At 48.5% G+C, this 20,377-nt stretch overlaps 1 protein-coding gene across 4 annotated transcripts in view; it reads right to left on the bottom strand.

Moving 5' to 3' along the window:
* The window catches only part of TRAF3 (TNF receptor associated factor 3), a 118,145-nt gene extending 99,298 nt beyond the window's left edge, over positions 1-18,847 (bottom strand). For 3 of the 4 annotated variants that reach the window (XM_027957434.2, XM_027957435.2, XM_060401944.1), the window contains exon 1: positions 16,472-16,689. The gene's annotated coding sequence lies outside the window, so the exon portion shown is untranslated. Of the gene's footprint in view, positions 1-16,471; positions 16,690-17,724 lie in introns of those variants that run through there. The other variant, XM_060401942.1, reaches the window with a different exon arrangement.
* Positions 18,848-20,377: the final 1,530 nt, after the last annotated feature.

Below are 20,377 nucleotides of genomic sequence, written 5' to 3'. Positions count from 1 at the left end.
CCAGAGAGCCTGCTTCCTGTCTCCCCACCATGTAGGACATGCTGAAAAGGGGACATGCCTGCACTCCCGGAACAGAAACTTCACCTGGAGACTGAGCCAGCAGACAGCTTCACTGTGGACTTCCAGCCTCCAGAACCACAAGAAATAAGCTCCCGTGGCTTAATCCACACAACTTGTGATACTGTGTTAGGACAGCCTGAGCTAACACATGCCTCTTTCACAAAGTATAATGTCCCAGGTTGAAATGAGCAGTCTGGGTTCTCAAGAACAAGAGTGTCTCAGTTATTTATACAAACATACACACACATACACTTACACACACACACCCCTAGCATGTAACAGCATGACTAGCCTTCATGAAGTGCTTCATAAAAGTTTGCCGACTCCAGAAAGTAAGCAGAGGGGGAGCATACCTCAACATAATGAAGACCATATATGACAAAACCACAGTTAATATCATACTCAATGGTGAAAGGCTAATAGTACTTCCTCTAAGATCAGGAACAAAACGAGGATGCCCATTCTCACCACTTTTATTCAACAGAGTTTTGGAAGTCCTAGTGAAAGCAGTCAGAGAAGAAATAGAAATATAAGGAATTCAAATTGGAAAAGACGACGCAAAACTCACTCTTTGCAGATAACATGGTACTATAGAGAGAGAATCCTAAAGATACCACCAAAAACCATCAGAGTTCATGAATGAATTCAGTACAGCTGCAGTATACAAAATCAATATGCATAAATCAACTGCATTTCTTACATACTAACAAGAAGAGAAATTAAGGAATCAACCCCATTTACCACGGCATCAAAAAGAATAAAATACCCAGGGCGGGGGGGAACCTACCTAAGGAGGCAAAAGGTCTGTACTATGACAACTGTCAGACACTGATGAAAGAAACTGAAGATGATACAAACAAATGGAAAGATATACTGTGTTCTTAGAAGAGTGAATATGGTTAAAATGCCTATACTACTCGAAGCAATGTAGAGAGCCAACACAATCAAATTACCAATGGCATTTTTCACAGAACTAGAACCTACAAAGAAAAAAAGAAAGAAAAAATTTTGAAAGACCCTGAATAGCCAAAGGCATCCTAAGAAAGAAAAAGGGAGCTGGAAGAATCAGCCTCCCTAACTTCAGATTATACTACAAAGCTACAATACTCAAAACAGTGCTGTACCAAAAGAAACATAGATCAGTGAGCCAGGACAGACACCCCAGAAATAAACCTGTGCACCTGCGGTCAATTAGTCTACAACAAAGGAGGGAAGGATGTACACTGGAGAAAAGACAATCTCTTCAACAAGCAGTGCTGGGAAAACCAGACAGAAATGTGTGAAAGACTGAAATTAGAACATCCTCTAACATCACCTGCAAAAACAGACTCAAAACGGATTACAGGTCAGACTTTCCTGCGGGTCCCGTGGTTTAAAATCTGCCTGCCAGCGCAGGGACATGGGTTTGATCCCTGGTTCGAGAAGATCCCACACGCTGGGGGGCAGCCAGGCCCATGCCTCACAGCTACTGAGCCCGCACTCCAGAGCGCGTGTGCTGCGACAGCCGAGCCCGAACACTACCAACTACTGAAGCCCGTGTGCTCCAGGGCCCGTGCTCTGCAACAATAAGCCACCACGAGAAACCTGGGCACCGCGCAGGGAGAGCACCTCCGCTCACTGCAGCTGAAGAGAGCCCGTGCACAGCACAGACATAAATAAAATAAATTAAAATAAAAAAACAGGAAAAGTCTTTTAAAAATGGATTGAAGACCTAAACATAAGACCAGATACTATAAAACTCCTACAGGAAAACATAGACCGAACACTCTTGGACATAAATTGCGCCAGTATCTTTTCAGATCCATCTCCTAGAGTAATGAAAATAAAACAAACCAAAACATGAGACCTAATTAAATTTAAAAGCTTTTGCACAGCAAATGAAACCATAAACAAAACAAAAAGACAACCTACAGACTGGGAGAAAATATTTGCAAACAATGTGAGCAACAGGGATTAATTTCTAAAATATACAAATAGCTCAAACAACTCAATATAAAAAATAAAAATTACTCAATCTAAGAATGGGCAGAAGACCTAGACATTTCTCCACAGATATGCAGACGGCAAACAGGCACACGAAAAGCGCTCAACATCGTAGTTATTAGAGAAATGCAGACCAAGCCACACATCGGTCAGAACGGCCATCACCAAAAAGAATGGAGGAAAAGGAACCCTCCTGCACTGCTAGTGGAAATGTAAATTGCTGCGGCCACTATGGAGAACAGTATGAAAACCGAAAGCAGCTCAGTCGTGTGCAACTCTTGCGACCCCATGGACTATACCATCCATGGGATTCTCCAGGCCAGAATACTGGAGTGCGTAGCCTTTCCCTTCTCCAGGCGACCTTCCCGACCCAGGGACTGAATCCAGGTCTCCCACATTGCAGGTGGATTCTTTACCAACTGAGCTATCAGGGAAGTCCAGAGAACAGTATGGAGGGTCCTTGATGCTGCTGCTACTAAGTCGCTTCAGTCGTGTCCAACTCTGTGAGACCCCAGAGACGGAAGCCCACAAGGCTCCCCCGTCCCTGGGATTCACCAGGCAAGAACACTGGAGTGGGTTGCCATTTCCTTCTCCAAAGCATGAAAGTGAAAAGTGAAAGTGGAAAAAAAACGAAAAATAAGAGTTGCCATCTGATCCTGCAATCCCAGTTCTGGGCATATATCTGGGAGAAACTGTAATCCAAAAAGACGCATGCACGCCAGTGTTCACAGCGGCACTGCTTGCAATACCCAAGGCATGGAAGCCGCCTAAGTGTCCATCAACAGAGGAGTGGGTAAGAAAGCACGGCATGTGTGTATATACTGAGCAGCGGCATACTACTCAGCCATAACAAAAAGAAAGAAATAATGCCATCGGCAGCAACAGGGATGGACCCAGGTATTATTACACTAAGCAAAGTAAGCAATACAGAGGAAAGACAAATGTCTTATGACATCACTTATCTGCAGAATCTTAAAAGATACAGATTAACTTATTCACAAAACAGAAACAGACCAATAGACACAGAAAACAAATGTATGGTTTCCAAAGGGGAAAGGGTGAGAGAGGGTTACCACATAACACACCATTATACATGAAATAGACAAACAACAGAGGTCAGCACAGGGGACCATACTCAATATTTTATAATAACCTATGAGGGAAAATGTTTATGCATATGTAAGTAACCGAATCACTGCTATATACCTGAAACTAATACGTCACAGTAAACCAACTATACTTCAATAAAATTTCTCCTAAAAAGTTTGCTGAGCTAAATAAAATCTGGTCAACGTCCATATTTAACTGTTTTCCCTTATACTCTTCACACACACACAGCACTGAAATTGGCCGAGCACCCAGCAGATAAACGCGTGCTCAAACAATGAGTGTCTGCTGGACACCTCCTCTACTCTCTCCTGGGCTGAAACTTGCAGGCTCCTTTAGCCTTAAGTACCGTATTGCCTTTCTCTGGTGAACTCCTTTTTTAAGGCTTACTATTCCGTTATCACAATAACCACTCTGGTCACCACTATTCCTGTCTAGCACGAAAGAAAACAGAGGTTGCAAAGGGTAAACGTAAGTTACTGGAGGCCACAAAGACTGTGGGTCTTGTGCACGGGTCCCGGCGCCTGCCAGAATCTTGTCGCCCTGTAGCAGGGCTTCCACTGCTGGGAGGCCCCTATCCCCCGAGCGCCACCTCTCCAGACCCTGGCTCACCAACAGGTGGTCCCCACGCTTCCCATCACTTCATGTAACTGAGAAACTTTTTACGTCTGCAGTGTTATGCTTAAAAGAACACAATGTCAAAGCTTTCAGAGTCCTACCTTTCGCCGTGAATGCCACTGCCCTCCTGACCCCTCATCTTCCCCAGTCTGCTCGTCTCATTACCCTTCTTTAGCCCCTATGTTGGTCACCCCTGGGCCACAGTCACACAGTCACCACATTCTGGTACAGACTCCTACAGGTAATAATGAATGAAAAAAGTAAGTAGTATCGAAAGAACCATCCCCCCAACCTTGCAGAGAGCAACTACTTTCTTCCCGATGACAAAGCCACGGCCAGAAGACTTCTGGAATTCATAAAAGAATAAGGAATAGGAGGCCCACAGCCAGAAAATTATATATATATATATATATATATATATATATATATGTTGGGGGAGAGGGCTTCCTTGGTGACTCAGAGAGTAAAGAATCTGCCTGCAGTGCAGGAGATCAGACCTGGGTTCAATCCCTGGGTCAGGATGATTCCCTGGAGAAGGGAATGTTTACCCACTCCAGAATTCTTGTCTGGAGAATTCTCCATGGACAGAGGAGTCTGATGGGTATGACTGTGCGGGTGGGCATGCGTGTGTGTGTATAATATGGGTGTTTATGTACATGTATGTGTGTGCATGTGTGTGCATAGTGTGTGCGTGTACATATGTGTATGTATTTACGGGCTTCCCAGGTGGCAGTAGTGGTAAAGAACCCGCCTGCCAATGCAAGAGATGCAGAGAGGAGACTTTGATCTCTGGGTCGGGAAGATCCCCTGCAGCAGGAGATGGCTACCCCACTCCAGTGTTCTTGCCTGGAGAATTCCATAGACAAAGGAGTCTGGCGGGCTAAGGTCTAGGGGAGTCACAAAGAATTGGACATGACTGAGCAAACACATATATATTTACATAAAACTTTACTATAAGAGGCCTCAGATCATCTAGACCAGAGGTTTTTACATCAGGCCTGATGGGAGGCATCCAGAAGCTCCCAGGACTCCCTGAAATTTCACGCATTAGTCACTCCAGTGTGCCCACCACACAAAGGGACACTCACACTACTTTGGGCAAAGCTTAGATGCCTAGGAGTGATGGGCATCTGGGAACACAGGCGAGCCACGCTTGGGAAACACGAACCTGGGCGGCTCTGTGGCACTGCTCCTGGGCCAGGGCACTGCCATGGCAGCGCTGGGCAGGCAGGGCTCTATGCGGGCACGAGCAGAGGGTACACGTGGGCCACAGCTCCACCCCGCTGCACCCCTATTATCCCGGTATTTGGTGGCTTCACTGGAACCAAAGATGCAGATTCCTTCTTTCATGATTTAAATCCACTTCCTCCATCCTCTCTGACCTCATCACATCTGCTCCCACTCAAACAGTGTTGCAATCATCTGCAGAGATAGGCAGAGAAGGCAGATTTACAGAAAATGAGATTTCTAGTTAGAACCAATGCAGCTGCACCTCTGCACATGCTGTCAAACCCTAACTTTATTCTAATAAATCCCTACTAGAATGATCTAGAGCGAAGAGAAGGAAATTTGGGATATAGGCTTACTAATATATTCTTGATGAAATTTTGTTTTAAGAACAGAGAATTGTAATACTCTTCAAAATGAAAGTGAAGTCTTTAAATAACTTTTAAAATGAACTAATAGGAGGGAAATTTCATAGACCCAAAATTATTCCTGAGAAACCTCTGACAACAGATGATCAAGGATGCCCGACTAAATATAAATCACACATTTCATATAGGCAATTACCATTTTATGAAGGGGTGTGTCCACTCGTGAATTCTTGGTTTAGAACACAGAATGCATTTTCTCACCAAAGAGGATGACACGCAACCGCTGGCATTTCCATTTTAGCCCACAGCAGCCTCTCTCAAGACAGTAAACACAATGTGGATATTGTTGCCAGCACCACGGAGTCTAACCACTACAGGTAATGGGTTAAAGAAGGCACAAGCTGCCTGCCACTCCTCTCGACAACAGGCAGGCTGTGTCCCCTCTCCTTAGTCTGGGAGTACGCTGCGGGTTCTTCACCTAACAGATGCAACGAGAGTAACGCTCCACCCGTCTGTCCGCTCCACTTCCTCACAGCAATCACTCTAGGAGTCTTTGGGTGCCATGTAAGAAGTCCAACCAGCCAAGCAGAGAGGTCACCTGACGAGGCCCTGGCAGTACGTGGAAAGTGAGGAACCACCAAGCCTGGCCTTCTAACCATCCCACACACGTGAGCACTGCCATTCTGGACCCTCAAGACCAGATAAATACTAGTGAGCAGCTTCAGTTAATGCCACACAGAGCAGAAGGGTCACCCAGCTAAACCCTGCCTGACCAACACACAGAACCATACTATCTAGTAATAACAACAAATTGCTGTTTTAGGTCACAGATGCTTAGAATGGTTTGTTCCTCAGCAATCATTATCTAGAACAATCTGTGGGTTTTTCAGGAAATAACAGAAGCTCTGGAGCTGGAATCAGGAATAGAGTCCCTTCCTCCATTCTCCAGGGTTGACACTGAGTTAAGGTGGTAATGTCAGCCAGGATTCTGCTAGCTATTAGCTACTGGGGAAGCCTCGTGTTGGAAAGCAAGCAGGTACATACAGTGATCATTATCAGAGAGCTTTCCCGTCTGCTTCAAAACCCTCCTAAAAATTTTATACACACTACTGAGGACAGATTTCAAAATTCTGAAGAAACACAATGTACAGTCACAATGCAGTTGATACCTTGATACCAAAGCCAAAGATACAAATAAAGAAAACGAAGGACCAATATTCTATGTAAACACAGATGAGAAAACTCTCAACACAACAGTAGCAAACCAAATCCAACAACACGTTAAGAGGATTACGCACCATGACAAAGTGAGACGTATCTTAGGAAAATAAGGGAGGTTCAACACACAAAAATCAACTAAGGGAGCATACCACATTAATAGAAGGAAGGAGGGAAAACCAGACCCAGAGAAAGCATCTGACAAAATTCAACCACCTTTCACTGCAAAATAATCAGTATGCTAGGAATCTAAGGGAACTTCCTTAACATGACAAAGGGCGCTTATTTTTTTTTTTTTAAACCACATATAACTTCATGATCACACTGAAGAGTTTTCCCCTAAGATCAGGAACAAGACAAGGACGTCTGCTTTCATCCCTGCTATTCAAACTGCAGGAGCAGGCCCAGCCGGAGTAATGGGACAAGAAAAAGAAATACAAGGCACAGACACTGCAAAGACAGAAACAAAGCATCTCTATTTGCGAGTGACATCACTATATATGTAGAAAATCCCATGGAATCTACCAAGAAAACTGACAGAGGTGATAATACCTAAATTCAGCAAGGTTGCAAGGTATATTATCAACACACAAAAATCAGTTGTGTTTTTATAAACCAGCACAATTCAAAAAGAAAATTAAAGAAACAATTCCATTTATAATAACATCCAAAAGAATATAATACCCAGGTATAAATTTAACCAAGGAAGTGAAAAATTTATATACTGAAACTATAAAATCTTACTGAAAGAAATTAAAGACATCTCAGTCATGAATTGGAAGATTCAGTACTATATGGCAATTCCCCAAAGCAGATTTAATGCAATCCCTGTCAAAATTCCAATGACCTTTTTGAAGAAAAAGAAAAACTGATCCTCAAATTAATATGGAGCTATGAATGGTGCCAAGCAGTCAAAGCAATATTGAAAAAGAAAAATAAAGTTGGAAGACTCACACTTCTCAAACTTACCACTTCAAAACTTTTCAAAAAGCTAAGATAATCAAAATGGTATACTGCTGGCATAAGGACAGACATACAGACCAATGGAACAGAACCGAGAGTCCAGAAATAAATGCAAACACATATGCTAATTTATCTCCAATAAAGGTGCCAAGACCATCCAATGGAGAAAGAACAGTCTCTTCAATAAACGGTGGTGGGACAACCGGATAATCAAATGCAAAAGATGAGGTGGGAGTCCTACATCACTTATAAAAATTAACTCAAAATGGACCAAAGATCTAAAGCTAAGAACTGAAACTATAAAATATACGGGTAAATCTTCATGACCTCAGATTTGGCAATGGATTTTCAGGTTTGATACCAAAAGAAAAAGGAAAAACAACAACAAAATAAAGTGGAATTCATCAAAATTAAAAACTTTTGTGCATCAAAGGACATTATCAAGAATGTGAAAGAACCACCAACAGAACAGGAAAAATATTTCTCAATCATAAATCCATTAAGAGTTAAATACCCAAAACGTACGAAGAACTCCTACAACTCAGCAACAAAAGAGACAACTCAGTTAAAACACAGGCAAAGGCCTTGAAGGCATGTTGTTTCAAAACAGATACACAATGAAAAGAGGTTCAATATCATCGGTCATTAAGGAAATACATAACCACCATGAGATACCATTTTACATCCACTAAAATAGCTTTCATCCAAAAAAAAAAAAGGCAAATGCTGACAAAGATATGCAGAAATTGGAACCCTAGTACATTGCAGGTGGGGACAAATTAGACACAGAATGACCATATGACCCAGCAATTCCACTCCTAGGTATATTACGCAAGAGAAATGAAAACACTGTGTCTACACAGAAACATATACGTATGTGTGTGTGTCCACAAGGATTAGAGGCTCTAAGGGTTAGAAGAAAAGGCAGGATAGGGGAAGATTACGTACTGAGTACAGCATGTTTTACAGGGTGATAGGAAAGTTCTGAAACTAGGGCAAGCCCCGTGGTTGCATAAAATTGTGACCACACTACATACCATTGAACTGTACACTTCAAAATAATTAACTGTTATGTAAATTTTGCCTCAATAAAAGAAAATTTGGTTAAACCACTGATCAACTCATACAAACATCTGAGTATCTAACATACTCCAGGCACTCTTCTAGGAAACGGGTTAAGATGATGGACAAAAACTGAAAATGCAAGGTAAGTGACTAGAGAGTGAAGGCAGGGGCCATCTTAACCAGGGTGTTGAGGGAAAACCTAGAGGAGGCGACATCCGAACAGAGACCAGAACAAGTTTCATACTATCACGCTACATAACGAAGAAAACAATGTACTAAAATATAGTTTTAAACTTATCAAAAAATCATATGTAAAAATTGCTAAAAAAGGGAGGGCCTATCTAGAGACATTCCTTTTTGTGCAAATAGTGATTTTTAGTTTCCAGATATTTTATTTTTTGTTAAACATAATTTCTTTACAGTCCAATAATGTGCTGCTTCTCCCCCTCCCTGCCTTCCAGTGCCAGGCTCACTCCCAAGACAGCTACTGTTCACCTTGCTAGCAAGCATCTTCTCCCTTCAGGAGCCCACACAGGAAAGGAATTCCCACTCATGACCTGCCGCGTCCCCACATCCACTCACACTCTCACTTTCAGTCCTCACAATTATCCCTTCACAGATGAGAAAACTGAGGTTCAGAAAGGATAAATAACTTACTATCACAGTGACCTAAAGGAAGGACCAGAATTCAAACTGGGTCTGACTTCAGACCCAAACTCCCCCCACATGGAAACTCATCCCATCGGAGATGGCCCGAGAACATTTTGGGCCAGACTGGGAAAATACGATGAAGCGGCCCTGTCCTTAAGAAGCTTGTCATAGCAACACTAGAGATCTGTCCCAGGTATACCAGAACCTTCCTCAAGCTGGAGAAGGCAGGGCAGTCCTCCCCAGAAACATGAGGCCCTTACTCTCTCTCCCACACAATGCCTCAACCCCACTGCCTCTAACCTGGCGTGAGGACAAAGAAGATCTACCCTCTGTAGCTTGAGGAACCTGACCTTGAGACCTCAGGGTCCAGCTGAGACCCCAAGTACACAGCCCTCCCCCTGGCAGGTACGGATGGCTACGGAACACGCCCCCGCCTCTCAGTCCAGGCATTACCAGCTTCATCTTCAAAACTTTACAGTGGTTCCAGCAGAAGCGCCACATAAAATCTTCAACAAAATACCAGTGACATCATTTCCTTGCTAACTGTGGAGGTTTCTTTGTCTTTAACTCATATTCCCATAAGCGATCCGCAGTTATAATTAAATTCCACATGAATGGGTGGAATCTGTCCATGCTGGGCTGTAACCAGCTCTCTCTAGAGTGACCAGGCCTCTGAGACTTGTTCACCACTAACAAGTTAATATTTGTAAAACCCTGTAAAGACATAATGACTACATACTATCGTTATTACTAGACTACCGGTTTGAATGTAAATTAAGACAGAAAGGGGAAAGAAAACACATTAGTAAATCAAGTTTGGGACCGCTCCTCAGCAAGAACCACAGAGCAAAGAATGCCTTCACTGATCTTATTAAAAGGACGTGAAGTGCAGGGTAGCTGCTGTAGGAAAATGAAACAGAGAGAAGGGATGGAGCACCAGCAGGAAAAGAAGTCCATACAGGCAGAACAGACGCTGGAGCAGAAGAAGGGCTGTGTGAAAAGCATATGCTGGAAAAACACACGATGTCAAACCTCTAGAATCTGAAAGCAAAACTAAAAAGTCTAGAATAAGAACAAGATCTAAAAACGGATTGTAAATTCAGCCTAAACTGACCACAGAGCCGAGTGGTGAAAACACTGACTCTGGAGGCCAGCAGGCCTGAGGCTCTTCCTTTTCCCCATCTGTAGAATGGGGACAAGTCTTCTCTCCAGAGCCAGGCTGGCACAGAGGCAGCGCCCAAAGGCAGCCCGTTTCCTTCTGAGGCCGGCACCCTGATCGGCAGCCACAGAGAGCCCCGCGGGCTCTCAGGCCCGCCCCTCTCGCTCTCTCTCACCGTCCCCGGAAAACACCTCTGCGCCCTGCGCCCCGGCTCCCACAACGCCTCTGCCCCTCCGGCGCCCACCACTCCCCCAGCTTACTCGTCTCGCAGAAGCTCCTTGAGGGCAGTGCTCGCACAGTGTCTTACTTCACTTTTTAGCACTAGCAAACTAGCCCAGCTCCTGGGTAAGTTCTCCCTAAATATGTGAGTTGATTAATTTTCAATTATCCCAAACTGGATAGAGGCCAAGCAGCTTCCCTGGGGCCAATCCTGGGGAAATGAAGACTGCAGGGGGCAAGGGGGAAAAAAAAAAAACACCTCTACTCTGGGTGAACCATGTGGGCCTGCCAGACAATGGACTGACTTGGGAGCCCTCCTCACCCAACACTCTCAGCCAGCTGCCTCCCGTGTAAAAGGAGGGAACTTCTCTCGGACATCTCTCCCGTCCATCTGACGCATTAGTTTAGCTCTTGAAGTCCTCTATTACTACAAAAATTAACATCAGTAGAAGGTTCTTTCACCCATTTCTTTCCTAAGAAGCAAGTCTGCGCCTGCTGCTGCTAGTCCCATTTTACAGATGGAGACACTAATTCAGAGAGGCCCAGCAGCCACTCTGGGTTCTGCTGGTGTGCAAAAGGGCAGGACTGGGATTCTGATCTTTAAAGCTGGTGCCTTCCGCCATGCCCATACTTCTCAAGCCAGAAGGTGGATGGCCCCTAAGACATGTGGCAGGAATGCCAGGGGACCCTCACCAACCCTGGGGGAGCCAAGGATGGACACAACGCATCTTCTGGAGAATCCAATGCACTCAACAACTGAAGGGGGCAACGTGTGTTTACAGCAAAAGAAAAAAAACACAAAACAGACCTATTACTGAGTACAGTGTAAAATTCCTATTACATTTTAAGAAAAAACTTAATGGGCTTGGACTCCTATCAAGGGCTTGAGACATACTGAACTAAAACCATGCCTTTCCCATAGAGAAAAGCCTTCTGAAACCAGAACACTTAATTTACCCCATAATAACATTTCAAACACCAGGCTATATTAATCCAAAAAGGACAGAATTTAATTTCCAGAATAAAGTTGTGACTCCCAGGCATTACTGGGCAAGGCAGGACTCAGGAGAACAGATTTCCTTGCGTTTCCTCTTTAAGTCATTCAAAGCACCCAGGGAAGTTAAGATGCTGGATGAAGACCCCCATCTCACAAGCCCCCTCACACAACAAACCTGGGAGCTAAGCACCATCAGAAGTGGGGGCAGAGGGAGCACAGTCCAGAGACGCGGCCACAGGGCGTCCCCACCTGCAGACACATATGCCAAACCACACGGAGCCACGAGGCGAGCATCTGTTACATCCCTCTTCCTTCCCACACTTGCAGATTCCTGACGCGAACACTGACGGAGCGGCAGTCGACCGCGTGCCAGGCCCTGGGGGTGTCTAACCGGCACCCCGCTACCTCAAGTGTACGCACATCTCCTGCCGGACGCTCACCTTCCAGGGGACAGTCAGTCACTGAAAACCTTCACTACAATTTGACTCCTGGAAACTAATGTTTTAGTATTTTTGATGCTACTGTCATCCTGAAGATTACATTATCCCAATCGATTAATAAATTTAGCTTCTGTCTCCACTCAAAGAAACCAAGTTCCCAATAAATACGCTTATGGTTTTTGCCACAGAATGGCTGTTTTAATTGGAAAAGAAATTAGGATATCAGAACAGCAGGCATGACACCTTTCTTGGTGGAATGGCCTCATGAGAAGTTACCAAGTAACCTCCATTAAAAAAAATACAGGGAGTCAGGAATTTCGTGAGGCTCCAGTGGTTAGGACTCTGCACTTCCACTGCCTAGGGCCCAGGTTCAATCCCAAGATGGGAAACCACGATCCCAAAGCAGTGCACTGTAGTCAGAAATAAACAAAGAAACCCGTGGAGTTGTGCACCAGTGTGGAGGAAATCTTACAGAAATGGAAGCCATGAAATGAACATACAGGGAGATTCTCTATTTCTTGAGAACTGAAGAGACTTAGGTCACTTCAGCATGGCTGACAGAGCAGTAGGTTTGAGGGTGTCCCCTGGGGAAGGGGCATTCTAACACTTACTCCCCTCCCCACCACATTTTGAGACTTTCCACCTATAGTGGGAAACGGCAGGGACAGCCAAGTGCGGCCGCCCAGGTCAGGGACCACCGCTCCGTCCCCTACCACAGACCTGGCGCACCGCAGGGCAGACCTCTTGGTCACAAAGGGCCTGGAGGGGGCCAGGGGACAGCATGGGAAGCATTACAACCGGAAACCCACTGGCCACCAGCATCACCGAGACCGTGTCTACTGGCATAAACAGGACCGCAGACCATCAGACGCCATCTTCCCAAAACTAAGTGGGGCGGGGAGAAGTCCTCTTCCTGCCAATCTCAGGGTGGGCCCGTGGCACTGGCCTTCTTGGCACTGGGTCTCAACACCCACTTCCCAGAAGCCTTCCCTGACTACCCCGCCAGCCAGGAGCTGTCCACCCTTTCCTGAACCTCCACCATACTTCCAGTCCCCCGCACGACCCGCTCATCCACTTTAGTCTCCTCTGTAGGACTTTTCTTGCCTCTTCCTAGTGGAACTGCACTCTCTAGCTGAGTGGCCAACTTCCTGAAGGCAGGATGGTGAAACCTTCATTGTCCCTCTCCCTTCCGGGCACAGGCTTCAGTCCTGGTGCTACCTGGTCAAACAGTGCTGGTTTCCGGCTTCCTCCTCCCCCGCACAGGGGCTGAGGCCACGCTGTCAAAGGCAGGTGCTGCAACTCCCTCACCCGAGCACGGGAGCCAGAGAGTTATGAGAACTCAAGGCACAGTCACTGAACATCAAATTCATGGAGAAAAAGACTCCCCCATTCCAGCCGTGATCTACTTATCCTGCAGAATATAGATACTCAGCAAGGGATTCCAACGTGATTGCTGGAGCTGACAGAAACCCACAACAGTCACCCGCATTTATGGCCTCTCACCACCTGCCAGCCTCCCCCCCAACAAGTCTGCACAGAGAGACAAGCAATTCTGGCCCAAAAGGAGGTTTCAATGCTTGATGACAAGAACCTCCCCTTCTCCTTCCTGGAGTGGTCAGTCCCCCAGGCCTCCCTGTGTTGGGCACTCCGCAGTCGATGAAGGCCCTCTAAAGGGAGAAAGCCATTTCGTACTGTTTAATTGTGAATACTAGACCTCACCCGAGCACACATAATGTTTTCTTACATTTTTTTCCTTTTCTGTTGAGAGCTGCACTGTCTCCTACTCCATGAGCAGCTGTGAACCCAAAGCCAGCTGCGATGGCACAAGCCATCCTGTCCCCATCCGCCTCTCGACCGCCCTCCTGCCCGCAGGCATCCAGCCCTCTCTCGCTGGCTCCATTCCCTCTGCCCAGAGCAGGTCTGAGCATCATCTCCACATTTAGGCCTCGGCTGCCTCTCTCTGGTCACCTTCCAAAACCACTGGCCTTGCCACCTTCTTTTTTCTCACTTTGGAGCTCTTCCCTCAGTTTCTCTCTGTATTTCAAGTCAATATGATGACTCTCCTCCACCAGCAAAATAATAATAATAATAATTTTCCTTCCTCACAGAACACTTGAAAGAAGCATGCAGGAGGTCGGGAATCCATGGGATTGACACAGAGGCCCTGGCTATATGAGGTCTCCTCTGCTAAGTTAACAATTCTTAAACTGACCATTACAAGGAAACTCAGCTATTGCATAATATTTGATAGGTTAGATCACTTGCTGTTTGTAGAGTCTTGCTCTACAGAGATGAGAAAATAGAGATGGGCAAATTTAACGCAATTTCCTTTGTTTGCTTGAGCTAGCCCAGACTTGCAACACCACAGTGACAGTTTTTCTTAAAGCACAGCTTTAACATCATCAAAAAGGACTTCAACGGAGTGATAAATCATTCTTGTCCTTCAGTGTATTAGCATATCTATCTCGACAAACGCCCCCCTCCCCAAGGTCCTTCCCGCTCTGCACAGCGAAAAATTAAACGAACTCTTGTAGGGGGTCTTTACAGAATCAAAACCCCAAACGCAGGGGAAAACAGCTAGAAGAAGCTCAAATGTTTCAGTTAAACTAAGGACTCTTTTCAAGACACAAACAAGAGTAGGAATATTTTGATTGTATTAACAGAAACCACTGGCCAGCTGCTACTGCTGGTTTCCAGTGGAAGATCTTTACACCCTTCTTTACAACGAGTGAGGCCATCTTATTAACTCCAAAATGAATGGACAGCATCCAAGAAAAATAACTGGTTTTCTTCCCCCCTCACAGAAAAATTCACATGAACGTCTTAGGAAAAAGGGAAAAAAAATGCTGGAATTCTCCCTGCCGGCTCTCTGCTGCCGTGGCTTTTCTGCACTGTGACAGCTGGAACAGATGGCGTCGGGGTGAGACACCTTACATCTTAAACCTCATCCCTGATAAGGTCTGATTTTGACTCGTGGTTCTGGAATCCTAGGTCTGTCAAGGTTTCGGTCCTGAACACCTACTCACCAGATTTCCAATCCTGTGCATTTTAGGGTTTTCACACTAATAAGGCTTATTTTTGTTTTGGCCAAAAAATTCGTCTTGAACTAATTTTCAGTATGTATATACTGTCACCACACAACAGTGAAAAAGCAAACACTTCCTTTCATTTGAAAAACGAACGTACACAATCTTGCCAGACATCCTTCACATGCTGCAGTCTTTTGAACAGGCCATTTTCAGAGATGTGAGAGACGGGAAAAGATTCTAGCACCAACTGATGGTTCACTTGGTCATCTCCTTAGATAAGGATTTTATAGACAAATGCAAGATTACAGAACACACAACATTTCCAAAAGCTTCACCAGCAAATGCTAAGAAAAAAATAAAAATTATGGCTCCCCTCAGTTGTATGCTGTGAATGTAAATTAACAAGCGGCAACAACGCTCAACACAGCCTTTATGAATCCACAAAAATAAGTGAATAAATCACACACACACACACACACACACACACACACACACACCCTCATCTCATTCTGAAAACTAATTCACAGCTTAAAAGGAAAACCATGAAATAAAATTGCTTCCTTCAACGGACAATTATATGAAGGCTTCTTAGATTTCAAAGCACGTCCACAACACTCCATCGATTTCCATTTTGTTGCTATGTTTTCAAGAGAAAGGTAAAAGAATTTTTTTCCCCACGAGATTCTTTCTAAAGGCCTAAATATTAAATAGATGTCCCCAAACGGGGTGAAAACGTGGCAAAGTGTGCGTGAGCAATTAACCCAAGGCGGAATGTGTGCCTTTTCGCCCCAAACTGGATCCCAGTACCCGCCTGCCTCCGAGGCCACTGCAGCTCTTCGGTTATGAATCAGTCAGAGGTTCATCTGCAGAGGAATGACTCAGTATAAACTTTTAAATAATGGCTTAAAAAAAAAAAAAAAAAAAGAACCCAAGCCAGCCAGGGTGAACACGTTCGGCTATGGAGACACCCGAAACGGTCCGCTCCTCACCCCGCAAAACAGCCTCGTCGGAGATGCTGATCTCTCGCCACCCCGGGGGTAAGGGGGGGTCACGTTTCCAAGCGGCCTCGGCGCCCTGTTTCCTGAAAAGCTGTGGGAGCCCGGGCCCGCGGGGCCCTCGGCCGGGCCGGGCCGGAGGACAAAGTTTCCCGAAGTTGAGGCGTCCGGGGGGCGGGCGGGCGCGGGCTGGGGCGGGGGCGAGACGGCGCCGCACCGGGCACTCGCCGCCGGGCGCCAGGCCTGCGCCGCCCCGGCCCCGCGCCGACCGACCCCGCGCCCGCCCGCCGCCCGCCGCCCGCCGCCCGCCGCCCAGGGCGCGGGATGGAGCCGCCGGGGATGGAGCCGCCCGCCGCCCGCCAGGCCCCTTACCCGCGTCCGCGCCGCCCGGCCGGCTCAGCAGCGCCGAGCGCGTCCTCCGCCGCGGTCCGCAGCGTCCTGCTCCCCGGGCAGCCCCATGTCGGGGGGCGGGGAAGGGCCGGCGGCCGCCGCCGCCGCCGCCGGCTGGAAAGTCCCTGCTGGGCTGCAACCCGGCTCGCGCACGCGGCGGCCGCGCCGCGCCGCGCTCCCTCGCCCTCACGCACCCTCTCGCAGGCACTTCCTCTCGCGCGCTGGAAATCCCCGCCGGCCGCCGGAGCGCGCCCGGGCGCGCGCGCGCCCCGCCCCCGCCGCCCGCCCGCGCCCGCGCGCGCGTGGGGGCTGCGGGAGCCCGCGAGAGCGGCCGGCTCTCCGCGCCGCCGCCCCGCGCGCCCCCGCCCGGCCCCGCGCGCGCCCGCCGCCCGTCGCTAAGGCCCTCCCCCCGGCGCCTGCCGCCCGGCCTTAGCAACGGCGCCGCGGCGCGGGCGGGGGCGGGCACGGCCGCCCTCAGCGCCGCCCCGCCCCCGCGCGCGCGCGCCCGGCCCCCGGCGCCTCGCAGCCCCCGCCCCGGGCGTCCCCCCCTTTCCGGGTCGAAAAGCCACGCAAGCCGCGTGGGGCCCCGAAAGGTGCAGGTCCCCTTAGGGTCGGGAGCCATGGCGTCACGCGTTTCACCAGCGCGGCCACCCTCACTCACACCGACACACATTGAGCACACAGGCTCACACTACTCACTCACCGACACACAGCCAACTAGCGTTTTTACACATGCTCAGACACACATGCTCACAAGACATAGACACGCTCGCAGACACACAGTGCACACGCACTCCAAGACACACTTGGTCACAGACATGCTCTCATGCGCTCACACTTGTCCATGCATTCACACACTCGCTGACAGCCATGCCCCGTCACGCCTGTGCACACTCACACATACACACCCGCTCCTCCACACCGCCCCCTCTCCAACACAGGACCAGGTGGTGGAGCTGAGGGAGACACCGCTGTCTGGGCCCCGCTCCCCATTGAGGGGGGCTCCTAACCCTTCGGTTGGCCTTTCCTTGCTGCCGGGGCCCCTCCCACACCCAGGAAGTTGTGTCTTGATCGAGTGTGAAAAACGTGGCCAGTCTGCCACAAGCTCCCAGAGCGCCCCGCTGGCCTGTGAACCCCCTCCCCTCCCCGGGCCCCAGGCCTTCTGGGGCACCCGTTTCTCCACAGGCCTCGGCTCTCTGCCCCCCTCCAAAGTCCTCTAGGTCTGTGTATCCGACCTGTTTGGGCCTGGCACGATGGGGAACGGCAGAGGGCATCTCTCCGTGAGGCTCCAGGCCAACCAAAGAGCAAGGCCATCTCTGCACCAGTTGACAGTCAACACCGAGGGGACAAAATGGCCTGCCCCGTTTTCGCTTCCTCAGAAGGTTCATGGAGATCTCCAGAGCCGAGGCCAGTGTCACCAGCTTAAGCCAGTGCCCCTTCTTATACGTCTCCAATGGCTCGTCGAATAAAGGCAGGAAGTTCAGCATCTCCTCCAGAGGCTTTCTCTGTGGAACGTTCCAGAACTCTCGACAGTCTGGTCAGGCTGCTGGAACCCCGAGTGTGCTTGTTCTCCAGCTGCAGAGGTGGGGCCTCGCTCTCTAGACTCTCAGTCTGCAGCAGCGCCCCTGCTCGGGCCACTTGCTCAGAGGACACAGCTCCCTGAGTTCAACCCGGAGAACCCAAGATGGCTGTCGTCCCCCCAGCAACAATGTGGAGGTGGCGGGTCGGCCTCGGCCAGCCCTGCGCACAGACCGCTGGGCTCTGACTGGAACCGCGGTCACCAGAGGCGCTCCCCTCTCGGCGGCACGGGGTGCTTTCCCTTCTGCTCCCGAGCCTTGGGTGTCCTTTCCTGCCTGTCAGAAGCCTTAATGGCTGCTGCTGCTCCTCAGACCAGGGCCCGGGCTCCAAGGCCTCTGTGCATCTGCTCATCTCCTTCCAGGTCCCCCGGGCCGGCTCGGGCCGCACTCCCACCTCCTGCCTCAAGCTATACTGGGGTCTTTTTAGGACTTTGCCAGAAATTCTCTAGGCTGGACCATTTTTTTGGCTCTTTTAACACAAATAACAAGGTAGAAGTTTCAAAGACCCGTCAGAGGGGTTTTCTACAACTCGCCGTGCTCTCCACCAAAGCGGTGCCAAGCAGCAATGCAGGATGAAGACTCAGGTACGGCCGTGGCTGAGCCCCCTGCTGGGCAGTGAGGACCTGCTCCCTGTCTTCTCCCCGCTTCCTCCCCGCTTCTTTCTCTTCTCCAACCTTCTGAGCAGTTCTGGACCCCCTGCTTTGGGGAGTTGGAGGGCGCTGCAGCACAAAGTTTGCCCCGAAGCAGGAAACCGCTTTGGGGGGCGAGCGTTCCGTCCTCTGCAGTTACGGCCGCTGGGCAGCAGTGACGGACAGCGAGGCTGGCCAATCACAGCGCTCCTCACTGCGTTTCAAAGGCTGAGCTCTCTGTTCCCTATGGCAACGTGGGACAACAAGCTGACACCATTTCTGGACAAAGAAATTTCTCGCAGGAATTTATGTAGCATTACATGTTCTGTTTGCTGCATTTCTGGGAGCAGTGCACACAGGATATTGGAGTGACTCACTTAAGTATAATGGCTCAGAAGCCATTCCTGTTTTTCTTCTGACAGAAGGGGAAAGTGCCCACCGGTTAGTGTTAGGGTTCTAAAGGGGTTTCCTCAGACTCTCCCGGACAATCAGACCCGCAAGGGACAGCTCCCCACTCAAAGGCCGGTGGCCGGTGGGTCTGATTGGACTGAAATGTGCTGGCAGCTTCTCCCACTCAAACGCCTGGGCACCTCGCAAAATAAAAAACCATTAAACTAATTGTTCAGACAAGTGTCTTACAAACTTTTGAATGCGATTCACTTTACAAACCGGTTGTGTGTAACGTGTGGCATTTATATACACACATATATACACATATATGTAGCAGATGCTTCATCTCAAACATGTATTCCGATATTTTCTATTTCATTCCATTTATTTATTAATGCTGGTTTTGACTGTCCCAACTCATCGTGGGTTCATGGCCTGAAGTTTGAAAATACTACATTAGATTAAAAGAGCTGCTGAAGATGGTGGAAGTGGCCTGGGGTTTGGGGTGGTCATCATGGGAAGGCACCCCTCTTCTTCCTGCTCTATCACACATTTGCTCTGCAGTGTGGGGCTGCAAAGCCAAGGACCCCAGTCCCCCTTCTCCCGCCCAGTCCTGTCCTTGAAGTAGGCCCTGGCTAACATCAGAGGTGCACCAGCAAAGAAGCAGGCTGCCAGTGCCCCTTCTCTGGACAAGGACTGCCAAAAACAAATGCAAAGGAAATGGGGCCTGGAGAGGCCCAGGAGGCCTAAGCGGGGTGTGCAAACACCGCCATGGGTTTTGTGCAAGTGATGAGACAAAGGGAAAGCAAGGTGGGAGATTTGGGTAACTGGCCACACAAGGTGTTAATTTCCTCTCAATTCTGTGGGCCTCTTGGGGATGAAGTTGTCCTTATTTTAGGGAAACCTGTTTCGGGATTTGTGTGCACAACTGTACACACATCACCGCCACCACCATCTCTGGCTCCTCCCCCCAGTCCTTCAGGAGGACATGAGTTCCAGGTAAGGCCAGCCTCCCACAGGCAGCCTTGATCAGAATCCCCCACTCAGACTTCACTTCTGAAAAACAGACTCAACTCCACCAAGAAGGATTTTTGTTACTGCAGGCCTCACAGGAGACAGGGAAGAGGGTTTGTATCAAGGTCACACAGCAAAGTCCCAAAACCCACAGAAGCACAGTGCCAGCCTTCAGTCCCACTCAGAGACTCCACCTGTCTTTGTGATCACCGTTCCTCTCCTCCATCCAGGGTTGGGGGGCTCCTCATAGCTTCTGTGTTACCCCACACACACACAAC

The sequence above is a fragment of the Ovis aries genome, chromosome 18, assembly GCF_016772045.2.
Source record: "Ovis aries strain OAR_USU_Benz2616 breed Rambouillet chromosome 18, ARS-UI_Ramb_v3.0, whole genome shotgun sequence".
NCBI lineage: Eukaryota > Metazoa > Chordata > Mammalia > Artiodactyla > Bovidae > Ovis > Ovis aries.
This window is presented reverse-complemented; position numbering and strand designations above follow the sequence as displayed.